We start from the raw sequence: 16,332 nt of genomic DNA, 5'->3' as shown, positions 1-16,332 counted from the left end.
TTACCTACCTAGCAATGACCATATAGTGGGTAAGAAGTTAATTTTAGAATGTCTTTAAATATGTACATATATTATATAAGTCCATGAATCTAGAGAAACATTTATTCACTAACAAATTTTATGTTTTCTCTGATTTAAAATGTTTTCCTCTTGCTTGATATTTTTGTTTCTTCAGCTAAACTAGAAATTTATAGTTTTTTCTCCCCAAAAATGAAACAATGTTCTTTCCTATAAATCGCCCTCTCAGATTTTCTGGTCAGTCTGCTTCAAGGAAATCCCCTTATTCCATATACTTTCTGGCAGTTTGGATCATACCAAATGGTTGTTTAATCCAAATATTTGAGCAGCAAACTGAGCTGCTTCTGGAGAAAGTATGGCAGAACAGCCGAGACCACTGGGCAGCCGAAGAGACCACACACCCTGAGCTCCACAGTGTGGAGTGAGAGGACAACTAATAATTGGATATGCAGTGTTACCAGATATCACTGGTTCCAAATTATTGATTCTGCCTGCCACTGCCACAAATATTGTAGGCATGCCTTCCCCTTCACACTCAGCTCTAATCCTCAGAGTTTCATCTGGTCCTTTAGGGGCAGAGGTTACCTGAGGTTCACATGAAATGCCCAAATTTCCACAAGCCTTCTTGATTTTTTCAGTGTCTGAGATCAGAAGTTGAGCCCATCAGTACAACCCTGCATTTCAGCAACCCACTCAAAGTTTTTCCTTACCATCTGGAGCCCTTCAAGAGTCACTGCCTTGAGGTCAGGTCACAACCGTCTTTCTGTTGGCTTTGATCTCCTGATGGCCAGCATCTACAGGAATCATTATCAGTAACATCAGCAAAAACAATTTTTTTTTGGTGGTGACATCAACGCCAAATTCAGCCTTTGTATCAACCAGTGTACAGTCCTGGTGCAACCAGGATTCCTCCAGCATTTCAAAATTAGCCTGGGTAGCATGACTCACGATATCCGCTTAGTTTGACCTGTGACAAGTCCAGCAAAACAAAGTTTTGCAGCAATGAGCTGTTTCTCAGACCACTGTGGGCCATTGTTGGCACGATCCTTAAAAAAATCTCCACTCTAAGAGGGTAAAACTTGTACCCTTTCTTGACACCAAGATATCTTCTGAGAAAAGAAACAGTTGCTATTCTACAAACCCGTTCAATTGGAATCATTTCACACTTGGATGCCATGAAAGCTGTTTCCCCACATTTTCTGGTGAAAGCAGTTTTGATACCTGATTCTTGTAACAACGGAAAAATACAGCTAGTAATTTTATTTGAGATTGCAGCTTTTCCATCCAGGTAATCCTTTCTGCCTGTATTTCCTGCTGTAATTGGGTCTTGGACTGAAGAAGGACTTTTTGTGGGCTATCTAACAATTCATATGGACTTTTTTTGTTTTAGCCTCCTAAGTTTTTCTTACCAACATTCAGTAACTCAACTGTCACCGTTACCCTGCATGGGCCGAGGGCAGGGGCAGCACCAGACAGTCGCAGGACTCGACATGCGGAAGGGTATTTGAACACACACAAGTTCTTAGGTGTAAACAAGAAACTCGATGTATTGATCAACCAAAATTATATAATTTCCTATTTCTGCTTAATATATAATTTGTGTTCATAAACAATTTATAAATTTTATAATAACATTAGATCATATTTTAAATGTGTACATGTTATGGATATGATTTTTAAAATAAATGTATCTTGAGACACAGTGTGTGGTATATAGATTGGCCATGGAGAATGTAGAGAATGGAAAATTACAGATTTTTTCTAAAAAAGAAAATGAGACATTTAGGCAGAATCATAAAAGGAGGAGGAAATTAAGATTTTACTAATAAAAAGAGATTCTTAAGTCACTGAATTTAGGAGATTATGTCTCCAAATTTCCCAAGCAAGATCTTATCAAAAGAAACCATCAAAACAAAGGAATATTTCAGAGATTTTTTGTAAAAACTAAAAAGGAATGAGTTAAACAAAATATCAAGATGTATAAGGATCAGTCTTTAGTTTTAATCTAAGAGAGAAATGGAACCAATTTTTCACATTTCTTTTTATTATGTCAGTGTTTGTCGGTCTATTTCATATTTAAGTTATGGTGATCATTCTTAAAACCAGTTCCTGACCCATTTAAATTAGTTCTCATTCTACTTTAGACTATTTTTAAAAATCCTATGCTCTTTATTATAATATTTGAAGTGTGCAGGGTAAGTGGAGGCAGTCTGGCTTCCTCACCCACATGTCTGGATAGTTAAGGGGAGCAGTGTTCCCATGGCCTTGGAGACACCTGATAACTAGTGTTCTCCTAGCCTTGAGACTGGGTCCAATAAAGTGAGCTCACATGCATGGAATTATGTTACATAATTTCTGGCATCTTGCAGGCTTTGTTCCCCTCTAGTACTTAAACAGGTAGGGACTCCCTGCTGGTGGTGGTGATGATGAGAGACACGCAAGGGGAGCAGGGGCCACGACATGAGACGTGCAGATAGACGCGCGGCTTGCAGCGTGCCTGGCTCACCCACCCATGGATAAAGGCATGCCAGACGTCCCAACGGCTCCGTGAATATTTTCCTGTCTGCACGAATACCCGTCTGCATGAACCTGCTGGACTTGAGGGGTGGCAAAACAAAGTGTTTAACATGAATTGCTCATATCAACTAGTATAATACATATGCTCCTTAAAACTGAAAACTTAAAAAAAAATAGTTAACAAAATGAAAATATATCTTTCTTTCATGTGGAAGTCCAGAGATAGGGACAGTAGAGGCTGGTAGGATGGCTACATAGTCCTTTTACATTCTGTAGCCAGTATAGATTTTATTTTCCACTGCATTATTCTGGTTCATGGCCTCCATCCAAAAGTGTAGTTTATAATTAAATATGGCTGCTCAAGCTCCCCTCATCACCTCTGTGTTCCTGGAAAAGCTTACTTACGTACCACGGTTACTTATGTGCCACAGGAGAGCCGCAAAGAGTGCAGTACTTTTTAACTCAAGTCATTTCTGCTTCAAACAAAATCACAATTGTATTACTAAAGTTAAAGAGGAGAAGAAAGAACATTAAGCAAGCTTTGCCGTCTGCTGTGACATCAGAACGATTGATCTGAATTCCTTTCTACGTGTGAAATGTATCAAAAGTTTCAGTTGTTTTTGTTAATTACTTTATAAATTTTTAAGATGCTAGCATTTTATTTATGGAAAAATTCAGTTAAACTCCATCTATAATAAACAAATGTTTAAAAGGTGAAAAAGTCTATTTTCAACAACATAAAGAGAAAAGTCAAAACTGTTAAAAGCAAATTAGTAAATATGTCAAGATTAAAGAGTGATATGATGCTTGTAATACTGTGTTCCAGCAGTCGTAATTCAAACTTACTTAAAAAATTGAGTCTTTTATTATAAAAAATCTATATGACTTTAACAATATTCTTGATTTAAATATGTGCTTTAAAAAAGTTTCACTTGGAAATGAACAAAAAGTAAAGTTAAAACAAGGCAAAATAAATGAAAGTACTGACTCATATTACAAAGACCTATATGAAAAGACCATATATAAATAAACACATATATAAAAAAGCTTGAAAAAATTTAGAAGAACATTTGCTAAAAATGGGTAGAAGTAATTAGATAAATTTTATTAAAAAATAAAGGTAAGCAGTACATATAAAAATACTTGAACACAAATATAATAAGAGAAATGTATCTTAAAAAACATTAAAAGCTATTTCTTATCTGTCAAACTGGCAAAAATCCAAGTTTGAAAATACAGTTTGTTGAGGGACTGTGAAGAAATAGGCCCTTTTGTATATAGCTTACGGAATTCCAAAACCCATGTGGAAAGGGAGTCGGCAGTATCTAACCACACTGTAAGTGCATTTACCCTATAACCTAGGAATCTCCTTTATATAAATCTCTACTGAAAATCCGCCTCTGCAAATATGATTAACAGATACGGTTATTCCTTAAAATATTATTTGAATTAGTAAAAGATTAAAGGGAGTCCAAATATACCTCTGGATATTGGTTCAGTAAATTACAGAACAGCGGCCTACTACTCACTAAACACATAAGAAGGGCACCCAGGTAATAAATAAATTAATTTCCTGGATTTTTTTCGAATTCAAGTTTGAAAAAGTGTCCAAATGGTGGAGAGATCAGGAATGGTGAAGATATTCTCTTATAACAACTTTTAATACCCTTGCTAATTTTGAAAGATATATATTAACTATTTTTAAATCAAATCAAATAAAAATATATCACGGAAAACAATGAAACTATAAAAATATATAAAAGTAAAATCACATCCACACATATAAAATATTTATGTCAAGTAACTTTGAAAATATAGTATTCTGTACACACTTGGTATTAGTTTGTTTGCTTTGTTTCAGTTTGTTTTTAATAAGGACAAACCACCTAAAAAATGTTAATTTTCACTCAGATGATTTACATGTAGTAGAAATATTAATTTTAACATTTTGAAGCTAAATATTAAAGGATGAAATGTAAATAATACATATATTAAGGTTGCTAAGAATTAATATTTTTAGTATGAAAGCAAAGAGCTATATTTTTAAATTGAGAGTAATAATAAATGATAAAAGAAGAAAACTGTAAAATACAAAATTTGAAGTTAAAATATGAATGCAAATTAATATTTTTACAAACATTGCAAGGGCCTGCTGGAAGATCTTGATTTCAATCCAAAAAGCGACAGGTATTCTTGGAAACATGTCTTCCCAGGTCTGGGGCAGTGAGTATATAGGTGAGCTTAGGCCATTGTATTGTGGAAGAAAATGAGAAAATCCTCAATAAATAATAGTTGTTTTGGTGTCCCTCTCCCTCAAAAATAAATAAATAAATAAATAAAAACACCATAAGTCTAAATTGAAAAAGTACAAATTGGCTAAATTTGGAAAGACCTGGGCATAAAAAATTATTATAGTTACATATAGCATATTAAATAGTTAAAAGCAATGATTCCATACAATATACTCATTAAAGTAAGTCCTGTTTCTAGGATTGCCAAGTTAGCTTGTAACAAACTTTCATTGACAATTAAAACATTATTGATTCTGAACAAATACAAAATAAAACAGAAAAAAAAAGAAAGCCACATTCTAGAGGGTATTCGATTCTTATAAAAAGGAAGTGTTTCTTTGAGTCCCTAGATCATCTCTCCTGATATTCGTGCCTTGATAATCACCTTCCCTTGGATGACATTGAGACCTGTGAACAGGATGGCATGGCCCTACTAAGATACGGTTTTGTTACAGGGCAAAAGTGAAGAGATTTTTCAGCTGCTATTAAAAGTCCTAAATCTGTTGATTTTGAGATAATCAAACAAGAGATTACCTGACGGTTCTGGATTAATCAGGTAAAATTCCTCAAAAAAGGAATAGACCCTTGTTAGAAGGAGTAAGTGATGCTCTCCTGCTGGTCCTGAAGGGACAAACAACCATGGTTTTGACTGGGTATGGATCAGAGTAGCCTTTAAATACTAAGGCCTTTACTCTTGCAACAACTAGGAACTACAGTTGGCCAATAACTCAAACAATCTTGAAAGAAGATTCTACACTCCAGAAGAAAGTATTTCTTGGCTGACCCTTTCTTTTCAAGTTTTTGAGATCCTGAGCAGAAGTTCCAGATGAAGCCACACCCAACTACTGACACATCTGTGACATATAAATACCACTTGTTTAAGTGACTAAATTTATGGTGATATAGTATGCAATAATAAACAACTAATAGAAAGAAATGGGCATGAGTGGACTGTCCCGTTTTTAAGGCTTTTGGTCCGAGAGCAACTTTGCAGTCAGTACCATAAGGGGTAGATGAAACTGACAGACAAACTTCAGTGTTTCTGGGTCTGAAGAGCCAAAAGGTGAAGTCTGAAGGGAGAGAGATGGACTGGGGAGGGCACAATTTCTACGTACAAAACCTAATATTTGGGTAATCCCTGAAACATGCATGTTCAGGTTAGACTCCAAGCAGCTCAGCTAAAGAAAATAAGCTAAGATTAATATTTAATGTTATCAGTATTTGCCATCTAATAAAGATAAAAGTCTTCTAAAACAAAATATTAACACTCTTCAGAAAATATAAGGATCCACAGTTACCATCAAAGTATTAAAAAATTCTAGAAAACAAACTACGGTTATTTGACCTGCAAAATCAGGAAAATATGACCAATTTTCCTGAGAAGAGCAAATCAACTCCAAGGTGACTCAAATGTTGGAATTGGCTGAAAAAAACTTATGAGGCTAGCATACTCCAATAAATAAGGTTAAGAAAAATGCTCAGGATGCATATAAAAGAGAAAAGCTAATTAGAAACATGGCAATTAAAAATATAATACATAACAATAGAATTTTAATAATAAAATGCCCAAAAATTGAAATAAAACTCAAAGAGTTTAATAGTAGAATGCAAACTAAAGCTCATACATTAGTGGTGGGGGAATAATTGGCACAGCTACTCTGGGAAACAGCTTGCCAGTTTCTTACAAAATTAAACAAGTCATTATCATATTACTCTACAGTTACTTTCTTGAACATTTACCCCAGATAAATTAAAACTTATGTTTACACAGAAACCTGTATCTGAATGCAAATAAAAGCTTTATTCAGAATAACATGAAATTGGAAATATCCCTTCTTATATCCTTAAATAGGTGGTACATCTATTTCATGGAATATTACTCAGCAATAAAAAAGAATGAACATAAAATGTCAGAGGGAAATAACAGAACAGCCAGTGAACTTAAACATAGCTCTATCAAAATTATCTTAGATGAAGAAAAGGAACAAAAATATTTTTAAAAATTGAACATATGTGTGGAGGCATGAGGAAAAATATTAAAAACCCTAAAATTTGTGTAATCTGAAGTCTCAGGAGGAGAAAAAAAGAAAATGGTGCAAAACAACATTTAAAGAAATAATGACCAATAGTTTCCCAATTTTGTGAAAAATACAATTTATAGATTCAAAAAACTCAGTGAACGCCCAAATGAACAAAATAAAATGGCATCATACCTATGCACATTATAGTTATATTGATGAAAAAGATGAAAAAACAACATTGAAAGCAGAGAATAATGATGAATAGCACATAGGACCAACAATATAAATGATTTCTCATTTCCAACCAGAAACAATGGAGATCATAGAAAACAATGGTTTCATATCTTAAAAGTTCTTAATGAAAAAAAGAAACTTTCAACCCAGAAATCTATACTCAGGAAAAGAAACAAAAAGACTTTGGATATGAAATCAAAAATGAATGCCTAAACTTTGGATTCTTAAAACTCTAGAATTTATATTTGTAGGAAATTTGAGATTTATATGTGAAGTGACATTAAATAATATGCAATTTTGTTAATTTTATTAGATGCGTGATAAAGATATTTTGGTCATACTGTATATGACAATGTTGATGATGATATTTACAAGTATTCTTCAAAGTTTCAGAGAAATATAGTAGTATAAAGAGATATGCACATTAATAATCACAGAATTAACATGGATGGACTAATTTCATGGGAAATTACTGGAATTTATTTACTCTTGATACTTAACTGGTACAACTACTCTGGAAAACAAAAGGAAAATAGAAATGTTTTTCTATTGTTGAACCTAATCAGACCCAAAGACCCAATATTTCATTCCTAGGTACATCCAACAGAAATCATCTCTATGTGTTCCAAGAAATACATCCAACCACTCAGGTGGATTATAATCAGCAGTCACTCCATACTAAACAACAAAAACGTCCATTACCAATAAATGGAAAATGCTTCATGGTGAGCATTTGTGTAATAGGATTCTATACAGCAATGATAATCATTGGACTAGAGCAACACAGCCACACTTAAATGGTGTGAAGCTAGACTAGCCAGACACAAAAGAATATACTTGTAATTTTATATACATATAATATTAAACTTGACAACTACACAATCTTATAGAAGAAGTAAGGACAGGTATTACCTTTGAAGAAGAAGGAGGGGGTTAGTAATTTAGGGAAAACATACAAGGACTTCTGGGGTCTGGATATTGTTATATTTCTTGATCTGATGTATTTATTCAGATAATTCATTGAGCTGTACATGCATGATTAGTACATGTTTCTATGTGTGTGTCATACTTATTAAAATATGAATCTCTCTCAATCCTATATCATCTTCTTTGTCTCTATTAACATCCAAATTTAGGGAGAAATAATCCACATTTTCTCACCTTCAACTTCCTCTGCCAATTTGTGTCTATATCTTTAATAACAAACACCTCTCTCAAATGTCTTCTAATTACCTTAATGTGTTTTACAATTCTTTGGGGAGTGCATGAGCAATAGGGAGTGAGCTGAGACTTTTAATCTCAGACTACATGACTGGTCTGCGCAGTTTATAGAATAAATTCAAGTTTGAAAATGACTCTTAAAACTGTTTATAGACCCTCTTCTCTCTTCCACAACACATGTGTCTTTTCTTTTTTTTTTTCTTTTTTAGTGGACATCAAATACGTTACTATCTGCTGTTTCAGGACCTGTTTCTGCATATTTAGTTTTCTAGCTTTTCATTCTCTGTGTAAGTCTTCAAGCACTGAATTCCCTTATGGCTCTAGCCCTTCCACTAGCTGTTATACATCATTTCAGCCTGGCCCTGTGGATATTTTTAGGCCTAGGGAGTCCACCACAACTATGAGCCTCCATTATAGGGGGGAAGTTAAGGCTTCAGACCTGACCTGGTTTTGTTAACTAACTGCTCCTCCTTAGGTAAAGCTACTTTTAGAGATGTACAAGTGTTACAGTCAAAAAGAATAAGAGATTAGGTAAATGGCATTTCTTGAGTATTCTTGAGTAAAAAGGCTAGCAGATCCATAGTGGAAACTAAAATATGCAGTCAGCAAAGAATGAACTCTAACTGGGAACTCTCTTTTCTATGCCTGACTTAGAATCAATTAGACATAAGCATAAGAGTCAGAGATTAAAAATCAATGCTGTCCCTGCAATGGAGACCATGGCCCGGGAGAAGCGGTTATCAATGGGCTTCCTGATATTTAACCTCCCAAAACATAGAGTTACCGATGTGCTTGGACAGCTGCAGGCTTCCCTTATTGGAGGAGCTATATTACTTAGCACAGGAGAACAGATCAGGAAAGGGCTAAACTGAACATGTTTTCTCTCTCAAATTCCAAATCACATAAATCATTTTTGTTTTCACTGAGGAAAAGTGAATGAGGGATGAAAAGGAGACCAGGAGTGGTACTGTTAGGTAGCAGGTAGGAATGAGCGGCAAGAGGGGTAATAAAGGCAGAGCCCTCACCATTACAGCCTGACAGATAACAATATAGGAGGCTAGAAGCAAAGGGAAGGCAGGTCTCAGCAGTCAACTCAGCAGTCCTGAGCTCGGTTTGATTAGACTGCCCGGAGTCCTGGATGCCATAAGCAAAAATGGCGCAGAGAGGGGGAGGGTCCTTGAACCTGTGCTGAGAAAAGGGGTTTCTGTACCTATCTTACTAAGATTGCTGGGTGTTCTGAACATGACAAGTGGGAATTGCACAGGAGGAAGAGGGGGGCCTATGTTGGGAAAGGGGGTCTCTAATAATTTCTCTAAGACGAAGAGCTTTTATTAAGTGAGGAAGGAAAGCCTTTGTAACTGTACATTTTTTCCCAGGGGAAGAGGGAGGAGTACCTGGAAGCTAGCTAAGATATACAACCCGTGAACCCCAAGAGTGGGCGTGCTTAGATTCGCTAAGTACCCACTTGTAGCTTCGGCTCAAGTTAGAGAGCAAACTTATTAACAAACTTAACTAACAATTTTATAGGTGCCTACTTGCCGCTTAATGCTCGTGTGTTTCATAAATAAACTTGCTATTTCATTTCCACAATATGTGCATGTCTCTCACTTCAATTATTCTCTTGCGAGTGAGACAAGAACGGAGGCGGGGGAGAAAGGCATCCTGACTCAGGTCTCTCTTGCCCCGTGACAGTACTATGTGAATTCTCTGATGTGGAGATGAGGGAAAATATCCCTACTACTACACACTGTAGTTCAAAACTTATGTTGGTTGAGACTCTCCATTTAACACCCACACAGAGCTTAACATTTTTGAGATCTATACTCTTTTTTTAAAACTCCTTCTTTACATCCCTTCAATCCAGTCTCATGTTTCTTTTCTCTTTCTTTCCTCCCTTCTCTATCTGCTTCTCTAATTTATTTTTCACTTCCTGAACACCACGTGTTTTTACTTTTCAAATTTTCATCCTAACTTTCTCCTCCCCTCCCCCTGTTCTGCCTTCTCTTTTTTCTTCTCTTCTGTTCTCCATAGACTCTTATTTGACATACTTTATTCTTTTTACATGGCTTCGTATATCACCTCCACGTAGACCAATCACGACTTCGTCAAACATTTATTGTGCCATTACAATGAACAAATATCTTAAGTGTTCCAAAGTGATATAAAGCCGCATTTAGTTAAAACATGTTCTCCTTAATGAAGTTTTAACTTCACAGTTAATAACTGGAAAGCATTTAGCGCATGTCCTCTGAAGCCTGACCTGCCTGAACAACCCCAGCTCCGTCGCTGTCGAGCTGCGCGGCCTCTGACATACTACTTAGGCTTTTTGTGCCCCGAGTCCTTTGTTTCTGTGTATGCGTGCTCATTCTCAGAGTGCAGTAATTATCTAAGGTTTAGATTTGAACATTGCATTTTAGATTACAAAGCATTCACCATACCGTATATTCTTCATTTTGCAATAAAATCTGAGAGAAATTATTATATTTCTTTTAAAGTAAGTAAAATGCTGTCTCATTGAGATTTTTTAAGAGGTTAAGAAATTTATAAAACAGATTTTTAATCTTAACGGCTGACTTCAAACTCTCATTCAGCTTTTACCTCACAGCAGCTGCTCTACATTTATCTTCACCTCTGTTCTTTCTCCTAAACTCCAACTCCACAGCTGTTACCTGGACATTCAACACCATAAAATCAACCTAAAGGAAAGCAGGTTTTAAACTAAATTATCTAATCCTAAAATCTCTTTCTCTAGTTTAAATTACTTATCTTTGAGTGACAGGAATTTTCCCAGGCAAAAATCTCAAAATATTAGTATAATCTCCTGTTCCCCCCCATAATCTCCATAGATATCTCATCTTCTAGACAGCCTCTGTCTATGGTCTATGATATTTCTTTTGTTATACGTCACCTGCCAGTCCTGCAGCAATAATCTTAATCAGAATTATTAACTCTAGTTAATACTAATTAACTTTTTTTTTTACCTGTGTCTAGTCTCTGTAGAGATTAATCTATTCCCTACAATGTTGGCTTTTAGGCTATTACTTAACTTTTCTTTTATCCTCACTCAAGGATGTTTTTTCATAGTTTTTTTAGAGAGAGGGAGGGAAAAAGGAAAACATCCATAGGAGAGACAAGCATTGATGGGTTGCTTCTTGTAGGTGTCCCGAGCAGAGATAGTACACACCAAACCGGGGACAGAACCTGCCATCTAGGTTCGTGCCCTGACGGGGAATAAAACCTGCAACCACTCAGTTACCAGATGATGTTCCAACCAACTGAGCCACACCAGCCAGGGCTAGGCTAACTGCTATTGACTGACATCTAATATCTGTCCATTTTGCACATAGGTGTTTCACACACATTATTTCACTCAATTTTTGCAACATTCTCCAAAATATCATTTTCCAGTCAGCTTAAAAGATGAGGGAATTGAGGCTGTTTTTCCCGTTTATACAGTTGGAGTTGAAACACACACATGCCTAATTCCAAATTTGTGTGCTCTCAGATTTTTTTCCCTTTGATCACTTTGCTCCTCAAATTACCACTAAGACTCCCACTGTGTCACAAATTATACCCAAATTCATTAGCCCATTAGTCCAATGATTCTTGATGGGGCCTCATTTACAGCTTTAACTCCATTTTCTTTTTCTTTTATACATATTCTGCTAACACACTAGTCAATCGAGATCAACACATTTCACAATGTTCTACTTTATTCTGATATACCAATTAGTTCTTCTATTCAGATTGCCTTTCTGCCTCTCTGTAGCCGTCCAATTGACTCATCCTTTTAAGGTCTAGCTAAATGCCTCTTTCACAATGTAATTGTCTTTGAGCTCTTTCAACAGAATTATTCATTTCCCTCTGAACTTTCACAGCTTCTGTAACTTTCTAATTTGTATTTGAACTTAAAAAAATTATCTACCTTCCAAAAATAGCATATGTCTGCATCTAACTACCTTTGCATCCTCTAGGCCTCTAATTGCATCAAGAAGAGATGCAATTATTATTATTTTTACCTAATTATTATTTTTCATTCTGCATTAAAATATTGGTAAGATACTATAGCCAATAGTGGTAAAATAAACCAATTATATTTGGCATGGAGTGACAGGCACCTAAGTTCAGTTAAAAGATATAATAAATTAAGCTATACATTTCAACTTCTCTGTCAGAAAAATCTCTCCAAAGTGTACTGGAAAATTCAGCTAAAAATAGTAGGTGCAGCTAAAATGTTTCTAATAGCTCCTTACAATTTCTGCATTTTGTTGTGTTTTATTGGAGATCAATTATGGACTTTCACCCTTTTAAAATACATTTTTACAGATAATTTTCTTTGTTAGTGGGCTCCAAATTATTCATGAAGAAAAAATCTATAAAAAAACAGTATTGAAAATTTAACCATAATTGCTTAGAATGAGGTTTTTAAATAGAGAACAATAAGGGCATTCAGAACAAGTCTCTTAAATATTAAATATGAAGTATTTATTCTTGCTACTGCTTAAGAATTAAGCAATGACCAGAGTTTGAAAGGAAACATACAATGTTGAAAAGTCTAGTCTTGCCCATTACAATCATATTACATATCTAAAGTTAGAAAGAATTCTTCCACATAATCCAATTAAAGTTGCAATAATACATTTTATATTATTATACCAAAGTATAAGCATCTGCTGATTATTTTCTCAGTCACTATTTAAACATAAATTTATATGCATATTATATTGAAAGAGCAGAAGATGTAAGGGAGGATTTATTAAGATTATTTTGCACCAGCTTATAGCTTAAGTGCCCATCAGTAAATGAGTGGATCAAAAACCTGTGGTACATTTACACAATGCAACACTGTACAGAAGAAAGAAAGAAGGAGCTCCTGACCTTCATGACAGCATGGATGGAACTGGAGAGCATTATGCTAAGTGAAATAAGCCAGGCAGAAAAAGACAAATACCATATGATCTCACACATAAGTGGAACCTAATCAACAAAACAAACAAATAAACAAAATAGAATCAGAGACTTGGAAATAAAGAACAAACTGACAGTGACCAGAGGGGAGAGGAGAGAGGAATAATGTTGAACAGAAGGGGAGGGGGCAAGCAAAGGAAAATGAATAGAGGACTCGTGGGCTTAGACAGTGGAGGGGGATTGGCTGTGGGAGCAGGGAGGGACAAGGTAAGGGTGAGCAAAGGGGAAAAAAGTGGGAAAACTGTAACTGAACAATAAATAAATTAAATTAAAAATTCTTTTGAAAATAAGGTACATGAGAAAAAATTTTAATGTTGTCTTGTCCAAACTTTATTAAATTAGTGCTAAGGTTTAAATATTTAGTTAATTTAGTTAGTTTACTTTGTAGTATTGCTTAGTTAATTTAATTACCTCATATCTATATTGTTATATTATTTGGGGTTGGTTCAGTTCTAGTCTATTCACTTTGACTCATAATTTTTATCAAAAACCTTTGGTAATGATATTCTATGTAATGGCATTTTAATGTGCTTTAGAATTTGTAATATAAAAATTATGTACTCACTTGGGGGAATACTGATGACATAGTAGAGGTATTTGAGATTTCAGGCCAGTTTTTACTACAGTATAAAATACGCAAGTTCCAAACTAATAAAGAATCAAGAAGTTAAAATAAGTCATGTAGTACCTACTGCAGTACATGAAACATTATACTAAGAAATCGTATAAAAACATATGCAAACAAAATAAATCAGTTGAACAAACATACAGAAACAAACATAAAACACAACAAAAGGAAAGTTTGTTTTTGAATGAATATCTATAGGGTATTCAATATGTCAGGTTCTCTTTGAAGGATATACAGTAATTAATTCATTTAGTCATCTTTTGAGAAAGGTACTATTATTAAATAAAATGCATATGTGTCCCAAAGAGGTTACATAAATAACTCAAAGTCATCTTCTCATCTGTTCAATGTATTAGTGGAAACTTTCTGAGCAAGTAATATGTAAGTTGAAGTAAAAATTTTAATTAGGAATTTCTTAGAGACTATCAAACTTGTGGGCATGCAGTTCATCAAAACAGGAAAAAAGTCTTTTTCAAGTATCATTATACATGAGTTACCCTTCCTTGATATAAGAATCCCTAGAGCTAGTGTATCCAACTGATTGAAGTACATCTCTTTAATATTACCTCTATTAATTTTAGAGACTCACTTCTGCAAAGGCTCAAATTTCTATATTATAGTCTTCACCAACTAAAATTATATAGTGTTAGTATTTGGTTACTATTAACTATAGTAGTGACATACTCTTCAAAATATGAACCATAGCTGGTGACAAGTTTCTTATTCTCTTGTAATTGCTGATTCAAGTGCACAGATTTGTAATAAGAAAAGAATGTAAAGGTTTAACAACCTCTTGATAAGTTCTATTTCCCTCTCTACTGAGGTATAATTTGTATACAAAAACTTAACATAATTAGTTCATTCAATTTGCTGAGTGTAGACATATGTATATACTTGTGTTATCACTACAATGCAGGTTATGAACATATCGATCATATCCAAAGTTTCCTTGTATCCTCTCCTTTTGTGTGTGTGTGGCAAGAACACATGTCCTGAGATCTATCCTCTTAAAATACATTATTTTTAAATAGAGGCACGATGTTGTAACCCAGATTTCTGGAACTTACTCATCTTGTAACTAACTTTAAACCCATTAAGCAACTTTCCACATTGTGCCTCCTTGTCTATGGTAAACTTCATTCTGCTGCTTACTTCTATACTTTTTTTTAAATTTTAGATGCTTTATATAAGAAAAATATGTAGTATTTACTTCACTTCACTTATTTAATGTCTTCCAGGTTTTTCCACGTTGTCACAAATGGTAGGATTTTCTTCTTTTATAGGCTGAAAAATATTCCATTGTATGTATATATCAGACTTTCTTTATCCCAGAAGTAGAAATTCTGTATCATATCGTAGCTTTATTTAAGTTTTTGTATGAAACTCTATATTGTTTTTCATAGGACAGCACGCCTTTACATTTCCACCAACAGTGCACAGAGTTCCAATTGCCCAGAACCTCAGCACTTTTTTTTTTTGTAATAACCATCCTAAAACAAGGTGAGATGATATTTTATTGTGGTTTTGATTTGCATTTCCCTAATGATTAGTGATGTTGAGCCTCTTTTCATTTATCTTTTGGTTATTTGTACTTTTTCTCTAGAGAAATGTCTATTCAGGTCTTTTGCCCAATTTTTAATGAGGTTATCTATCTTTGTTGATGAACTTTAGGAGTTCCCTATATATTTTTAAAATTAACTATCAGATAGATGATTTGCAAATACTTTCTTTCATTCTATAGGTAGTCTTTTAGCTCTGTTGGTGTTTTTTTTCTTTCAGAAACTTTTTAGTTTGATGTAGTTCAACATATCTATTTTTGCTCTGTTGCCTATTCTGTTGGTATCATTTCTGAGACAAATTTGAAGAGCTCTCTCCTGTTTTCTTACAAGAGTTTCAGATATTATATTCACATATTTAGTTCATTTTGTATGTGGTGAATGATAAAGATCCAATATGTTCTTTGGAGCAGCATGGGTTTTGTTATTAAAGCATTTCACTTTGTTTTGCCTTATTAAGTTGGTTTTTATTATTATTCTGTGAGTTATAAAAGTTTCACTATTTTTCAGAAGAGAAAATCATGTAATATGGTGAAATTTGATTAGTAACATAGTATAAGATCACTATACAATAAAAGCTCAAAGAAAGGAGCAACACATTCTGAATTGGGAGATTTGTATTAGAGAAACTTAACTAACATCCGAAATGTTTCTGAGTCCACAAAGATAAAACTTTTCAGATGGCCACTGGAGAAAGATCAATGCAATGGAAAGAGCAGTAAGAACAATGACAAAGATATGACATCACAGGGATATTATTTAGAAGGGGTTTTGAGAGTGGTATGGGGGTGAGAATAATATTGTGAGATAAACTCATTAAGAAGAAATGGGTCTCAAAGTGTCTTTTAGACTCTATGTCACTGTTTGAATGTTATTTT

The 16,332-nt window shown here is 34.4% G+C and overlaps 1 pseudogene; it reads right to left on the bottom strand.

Moving 5' to 3' along the window:
- Positions 1–243: 243 nt before the first annotated feature.
- The window catches only part of LOC112318983 (bifunctional phosphoribosylaminoimidazole carboxylase/phosphoribosylaminoimidazole succinocarboxamide synthetase pseudogene), a 67,410-nt pseudogene continuing 51,321 nt past the window's right edge, over positions 244–16,332 (bottom strand).

The sequence above is a fragment of the Desmodus rotundus genome, chromosome 3, assembly GCF_022682495.2.
Source record: "Desmodus rotundus isolate HL8 chromosome 3, HLdesRot8A.1, whole genome shotgun sequence".
Lineage (NCBI taxonomy): Eukaryota > Metazoa > Chordata > Mammalia > Chiroptera > Phyllostomidae > Desmodus > Desmodus rotundus.
The sequence above is the reverse complement of the archived record's forward strand: the minus strand, read 5'-3'. Positions and strand labels throughout refer to the sequence as shown.